At 30.9% G+C, this 7,500-nt stretch overlaps 1 protein-coding gene across 2 annotated transcripts in view; it reads left to right on the forward strand.

Moving 5' to 3' along the window:
• Positions 1-7,500, forward strand: part of LOC117179899 — a 380,815-nt gene that overhangs the window by 93,298 nt on the left and 280,017 nt on the right. The window lies entirely within an intron of this gene.

Raw genomic sequence — 7,500 nt, forward strand, 5'->3', positions numbered from 1 at the left:
GAGGGAGCTCTTCTTAATATTTTGACACCAAAATCATGTCGATACACCTTACCGACTGCGAGTAAAGCCACCCACGCTTTAACTTGACAGACTGTACTGCGTATGCCAGAGATATCCGCGTTCTGACACCACTGGATGGGAATATGCAAGCAGCCATCTTGGTTCCCCGCCACATTATAAATCGTTAACTTCATATCGAATTATATAAATAAATTTACATGATAAAGATTATTTATTATGAAATTATATCAAAGCATTGTTATCAAAACACAAATTATAAATAAAATTACGTGTGACTTAATATATGGAATATTTAAATTAGACTTTATGATTTTTTAACCCACACATTCGCCAAAAAATAGTTCTTGCAAAAATGATGATTGTAAACTAAATTTTACTTAGTTTACAAATACGAATGCGCTAATATTATAATCAAATGATTTATCAAATAAATAGTAACAAATAATGAAATAATAATAGACTATAGGTCAAACATTAATACAATACTTCTAGATCTTATTTCACTTTAATATATCAAAAAAATGCTCAGACAATTTAACTACTTATAGACATAATCATCAGACTCCATATATTTGAATTATGTTGTAATAGTATAAATATGAGAAATTCCTTCGCATAATCTTGAATTTGAATTCGGTTTCCATTTGTCGCATCTACAATTTATGATCCAAATTGACAGTCTTTCTCTTTGTTCTAGTGGAAAACGGTAAAGTTTAAATCCATCCTAGCTTCTATTTGTACAAAACAGAGCACTGCAGCAGACCATTTTTCTTATATTCTAAACTTAATTTGAATTAAACTATACGACATGCTTATCGCACTGTTCCCCGTGAACTGTCCAGGAACCAATATGGCGGTTACATATTCCTGTCTAATATAGCACCCTATCGATACAAGGCCGAGGCAGCCTATCAACGTTCCTGAACAAAAATATCTTAACCATTCGCGGTCGAGCTGAGGGCCCCTCCAGACCGGAAATTCTTGAACGTGTACGTTTATAAGTTCCGCAAACAGGAAGAAGTTTACTGTGATTTGTTGAAAACTTTAATATCCCAATGGGCACAAAGTTCGGCTACGTCTTTACGACATCTTTACGATAACTTTACGACATCCTATGTCCATGTCGTTAAGGTGCCTTTACGATATCCTAAATAAGTCGCATGATCTGACGATGTCTTTACGACATCGCAAAGCACCCAAACGACATGAACATAGGATGTCATAAAGACGTCGCCTAATTTTGTGCGCACTGGGATTTTATTAAGAATTCAACGCTTTGGTTAAAAAATTACATATTTTGTTAAAAATTCGTTTTTTTTCTTAATCAACGATTATAGTTTTTGTTTAGAGATAATTTTGTTGTTTGAAACTCAACTATTCCATGTTTAAATTTAATTGTTTTTGTTTTGAAATTGATATTAATAGGCAACTAATTTCAGTATTTTATTAAAAAAACGTAACTGTTTTTTGAAATTTTAATTCTTTTGTTGAAAATTCAAGTATTTCTTAAAAAGTCATCTTTGTTTTCGTAAAATTCCTTTGTTTTGTTTAACATTCGTATACTTGGACAGATAAGTCGTTCCCTTGGATTGAAAATTAATCTTTTTGGTTAAAAAGGATTCATGGAAAATTCACCTGTTATAGTAAAAATGTCATCTTTTTTGGTTGAAGTTGGTCAATACATCTAAACTTTTTAAATTATATTGTTTTATTCCATTTATAAGAGATTCGGAAGATAAAAAATTAGTAAGGGGAAAATCAGGGAATTTTGAAAATAAAGTTTTTTGACCACTCTGTGGATATTCGGAAACATTCTGATGTAACGGAAAGTTGGAACATGAGGCTTGAATTTTGCGTCCAAAAAGCTGTATTACAGTCCTAATTCAAGACTGTTTTCAAATGTATAACAGAACACAATACTAAGTAACTGATTTTCTAAACCGACAACACTTTTGGAGCTTTTAGCTTTGGATAAGTCAATTTTGGTTCAAAAGATTTTAAAATATTGAAAGGCACACGTAAAATAAATTCATAGTAATGCTTAAAATATTATGCATTGAGTGATACAACGTGCAATAGAGAGAACAGACAGAGAGAGAGAGAGAGAGAGGGAGAGACAGAGGAAGAAAGATGGTGCAATGACGTAATGAACGAAACGACATAATTGCTCGTTCGTCGGCTTGATCATCCGTGAAACGAACTCGAGAGGGATTGTCGGTGTCCATTTGAACCCGATGCGCCCGTAATTTCAACCTCGGGGATTGGAAGAACCGTAGTCAGCACTAATGGGAGAGCATTAGACTCGGTACGAAGTGGTTGCGGTCACGCAATTGTCGAAGCAGCCAGCCAATCGGATTCCGCGTCCCCTCTCACCTATCGGATTGTACTTGAAACGCCACGATTGTAGCGATGGAATAATAGCTTCTTCGGTAGGAATGATCAATCCACAAAACCACATATCGTGACTTTGAGCATGCCACAAGCCGATTCATATGTAATTCCATCCTTCTGCGAATCGGAGAAGATCAAGGCATAAATGGGAGTGCTTTACAGATTCAAATCTAACGCCAAGTGACGTGAGTCACGCTACGATCAGAACGATGCTGGAATGTGTTTTTAAACTTTAGGCTGACTATATTAATAGTTTGCTACTGAAACTTTCTATCTTACTTTAACTTTTTTTCTAAATTAACGCTCAGTAACTTTGGAACGTAAAGGTGTTCCTTAATTTTGTACATTCCGTTTGTTTATATACTATATTCTTAAGCAAAGTATGGGAAAAATGACCTTTTTCATAATAAAGTGTCTTACTTTTTGACAACGTTTTAACAAACAAAATTTGTCCAAACGAATCGTCAAATTTCAAGACTTTGTAATTAATATTTAAAACTCTCGAACACAAAAATGAAATTAAGACACTTTGGTGTAATTTACCGTTTAATTTATTGTGAAGTGGTTCTTAGTCAGCAGCTTCTATAAAAAATTATCAATAACCTTTGTTATAATAAATATTGTGTCAAAATACCTGTAGTTACGATTTTTTAAAATTCAAATTTCGCTTATTTTCTCTCATAATATCCTATGTTACAACGGCTTGATTGTTTTAAATCTACTTCGTATTAAAATAAATTCGATTAAATATGAGTAAATGTCATTCGCTGACATGCCGAATTAACGTAACGAATTAACAAACAAAACTTTTGAATGTCGCCAAATTTTATTTATTCAGATAAAAAGACAATTCTTAATAATTTTATAGCTTAAGTTTTAATTTATACTTTTAAAAGGAATAATAACAATTGAAGGTTATTAAAAATACTTCAAAAAGTGAAACTTTATTGATATTTAAAGCCTCCTTAATCTGTATTTGACCAAAATAGCTGATTTATAATCTCAAAAAAGGTCGTACTACAATTCGATGCCATCCGGAAATATGTTTTTATTAATAGAAAAAGCGTATTTCGGAGATGAGTTTATTTAAAAATATTAATAAGAACATGTACCTCTTACCTGTAAAATCATTGAGTATTAAGATGAACGAGGGTGTAAATATTGTTTAAAATAATAAAAAAATTATTTTAATCAATTCGTCCCTTGTTTTTAAATGTAAAAAGACTTTAAATAAAAAAGTAACGTTCTAGTTCCATCATAATGAGCCTTTTTGAGTAATCATACAAATATGCTAATAATTGGCGTTTTATGCAAATGAATGTACAAAATTAACTTCCAAGGCGAAATATACCAAAAATAAGAATTATTTCAATAATAAGGACGTCATATTTATTTAACAAAAATAAATTAAGGGTCGTCGGTCTAAACCTGTTAACTGAAATTTTTTTCAAAATTGATTTTTTTTACATTTTCTGGAACATTTTTTATATGCAGTTATTCTCTTGCAAACGAAAGAGCGAAATTCCTTGTAGTTTTTTTAAAATTGATTTTGGAAAACCTTGTTTTGACATCTAGAGCATGCGTGTTTTTTTCCCATATCAGCTCAGCTTGCTCGTAGAATAGACAAGTGAGAGACATGTCAGTGTGTTGGCAGTTGAGTGTTCATGTGCGTCGAAAGTTATTTGTGGCTACTGTCACTTCATCTTTGATGTTTTCGTCTACAGATCGCTGTAACGACGAAGCTGAGTGACGTGTCTCGATTACTAACACTCGGCAAATTTTGGCAATAAACTATTTTAAATTTTTGCAAGCACATCTATGTTTGGCTTACGATTCCAAACTTTTTTGAAATATAAAACTGCCCGCACCACTGGACCCCTTGTAGATAACATATGAATAGCGTTCACTGCTCATATAACGTTCAATTTTTATGCAAATGTTATAAAACCAACGTGCAGTATTTTTTTCTAGCAAATGAACAAAAAACACTTAAAATTTAAGAAAAATATTGAAAACTGCAAAAATAACAACGATTTGCCTTCGTCGTATAAAATTTCTGAAATCTCAGTTAACAGGTTTAGTCCGCGGACGCTTCAAATATTGTGTATGAAATTGTGATTTCGCTAAATTTAAATGACGCGTCTTTGGTCACAGCGCCATCTGAATTGTCAATTCGCTATCAATGTTGGCGATCAGCGCTAAAGGCGCAAAAAAAATGAAATAAGAATTATATTCTAGTAATTCTTTGTTCAATGAATTGTATGATAAATAATAGTACATCAAACTCTCGCTTTCAGTCACCCTGTTCTCAGCCTTCCTAGAACTGCTGGCTCATATAGTTTCTCAGGGGAGCAGGGTATGAGCTGTAGCGACATTACATATATATGAATATAAATAAATAAATAAATAAATAAATATATATATATATAGATTTCAATTGGAAGAGAGTTAGGCGGCCCTCACTGTTTACGTTTCGATCTCCCAAAACAGTGCAAGGTTATTTGAAGGCAACCCTCGACACTTGACTGAAAGCAAGAGTTTGGTGTAATAATAAAATTATATTTTTCATATTTCAAGCCTCGAGAAGGAAATCTAATGCTCAATGTAATTAATGCCTAATGTAATTAATATGAACAAAAGAAAAGTTTTATTTTGGTCTGAAATAATTTTTTTTATCCAACTCATAATCAAATAATTCCAATATTTTGATTCTTACCCATATAATAATCATGATTAAAAAAAACTGAAATGTCGTGTATAAAAACAAGTATTAATAAATTAATAATTAGTTAAGGTTATAGTAAATTCATGATTATGAATATCATTATTATTCAATAAAAATGGTTTACAATATTTAAATTGATGTACAAAACATAATACAACTATGCCCTCCTTTTTCAAGATACATAATTCTTAAGCTACTTTTTCTATTTTCTATTTCGTCCGATTTTATACTCTCCCGAAATTCAGAATTGAAAGATTCTAAATAGAATTTATTATTCATCAAACAAAAACAGCAACTATTAATTGATAACAATCAAAAACATTTTAAATATTTAAATGCAGTATGAAAGAGAAAGAGCTTATTATATTATAAGAAATTCACCATTTTCCTTTTGTTTATGAAATTTGTTATTGCTATAATTATTAAAAAACTTTTTAATATCTTTTGTGACTGTTACTACAAATGCACTGTTAAGGAGTTTCAAAACAAAAAAAAGTTTTACTCTACATGAAAATAGCAATATTGTACGTTTATTAGTTTTAGTTGTGAGTCGATGTATGAAAATCCTGACCGTTGTATTTAAAAAAAAGTATTGTGCACTTATTTGTTTCCATGCTTTATGTAAAGCAATATAGGCATAAACAAAAGCAACTTGCAAAATCGATGAATATCGTCCTCTTTAAAATTATTAACAAAAAGTGTAGATGATAGACTTTGTTTAACGAATAAAACGCGTTTTGTTCCACTTCTCCAGGTATTAAATAAAGTTTCAGCTAGAAACGAATCCTCTCGAATGCCCCAAATGTTGGAAAATCTTGGTAACAAGGATCTTTGATTATATGACAGTTCTAAATAAACCACAGAAATTGTTTTCTTCACCGTTGATCATAAATGTGTAATTTGTACAAGTTTTGGTTATGTAAATCAGTTACAAGAGGGAAAAGTGTACCGAAGCGATGCGAGACCTGCAGCCATCTTAATTAACATCTTATCTATTTTATGAAAGCTCATGGCGCAACGCCAGACTTGCACCAGTCGGTCGGCTGTTTCATTTTCATTATAATTATTCAAGGGTTTGTTAAACGAAAAAGGTTGTCGCTGCCAGTCTCGAAGAAGAATAGAGTAACGAAGTCCTTGTAGGGATTTTTTGTTATCAAAGACTTTTTTACATACACTTTTTTGTGCAACTGGAAGCTAGCGTTTGTTTAAAGGCAGTGATATTTGAATGAAAGAGTATTAGATGTTTCGAAAATATAATCATTTGAAGTTTGCATATTTAATTGCTTCTAAAGAATGCTTTATTGTTCCAAATCTAAATGAAGTTTTAATGTTTTTGTTACACCTATATTTATATAATTTTTATGGTGATGTTGAATTAAATTTGTCGAAATGCTTGTTTATTTTCAAGTAGAGAATTTTCTGCTTTTCTAAATTTAATTTAATTATACCACAATAAAATCTTGTTTCATAAATTTGCAGATAAGAACTTGAAATAATGATTATTATATTCGCTCTCTTCGTTTTAGAATTCAACAATGATTCTCATAACACCTACAGTCGACGAATGTAGCCAGCCTAAAGTACATACTACACTTCTACGGATATTTTAGTTTCTTCCCATATTTAAGAATTCTGCCTTTTTCTATAAAAGCAAAACGAGTTATAATTCTTAAACAACCTAAATCTGCAGGAAGGAAATCCATTGCACAGACTTTTCCTGTTTACAAAAGAAAACTTTCACCAGTGATTTTCTTTTTACCTTTTCTTTAGAAGTGGGTTGGATGAAGAAATACTCAAGGATAGGAGAATTCAGCGTTTTAATCTGCTTAAGAAACTTTCTTGAGGATCTTTCCAATTTCTAAGTACAATTGAAGTTAGTGGATTTCTTTCATCCTCTGTATTGATTGTATTTGTACAAGTAGATATAAAACACGTGGGAAAAATTTTCCATCCTTTCAAAATTAAGTTTAAAATTCTTTAATTCTTAAATTTAAAGTTGAATAATCTACTAATTCGTTCCTTCTGCATATATTAACGATCCTGTGTTTTCACTCGATTTTCACGTATTCCGTCCCATATGTTCGTTTGATATCTTATAAAATTGCACTTTATATTAAAATGATTGAATTTTCAAAATAGTGATGCACGATTTGAAAATTAATTCTTTTTAACGACTTAGTTTCAAGATCATAATTTAGGAATCTTTGAACCTTTAATCGAATTTTGGAATTGTTTAATTTTTAACAGTTCAAGATTAAATTAATTGATTTTTAAAGTTTTCAAATAAAAAAAATATAGCTTTTTAAGGCTATTTTAATGATTAATTTAATTATTAAAATTTGAAGGTTCTCAATACTTGATAT

This window comes from Belonocnema kinseyi, chromosome 9 (genome assembly GCF_010883055.1).
Source record: "Belonocnema kinseyi isolate 2016_QV_RU_SX_M_011 chromosome 9, B_treatae_v1, whole genome shotgun sequence".
NCBI classification, from domain to species: Eukaryota; Metazoa; Arthropoda; class Insecta; order Hymenoptera; family Cynipidae; genus Belonocnema; species Belonocnema kinseyi.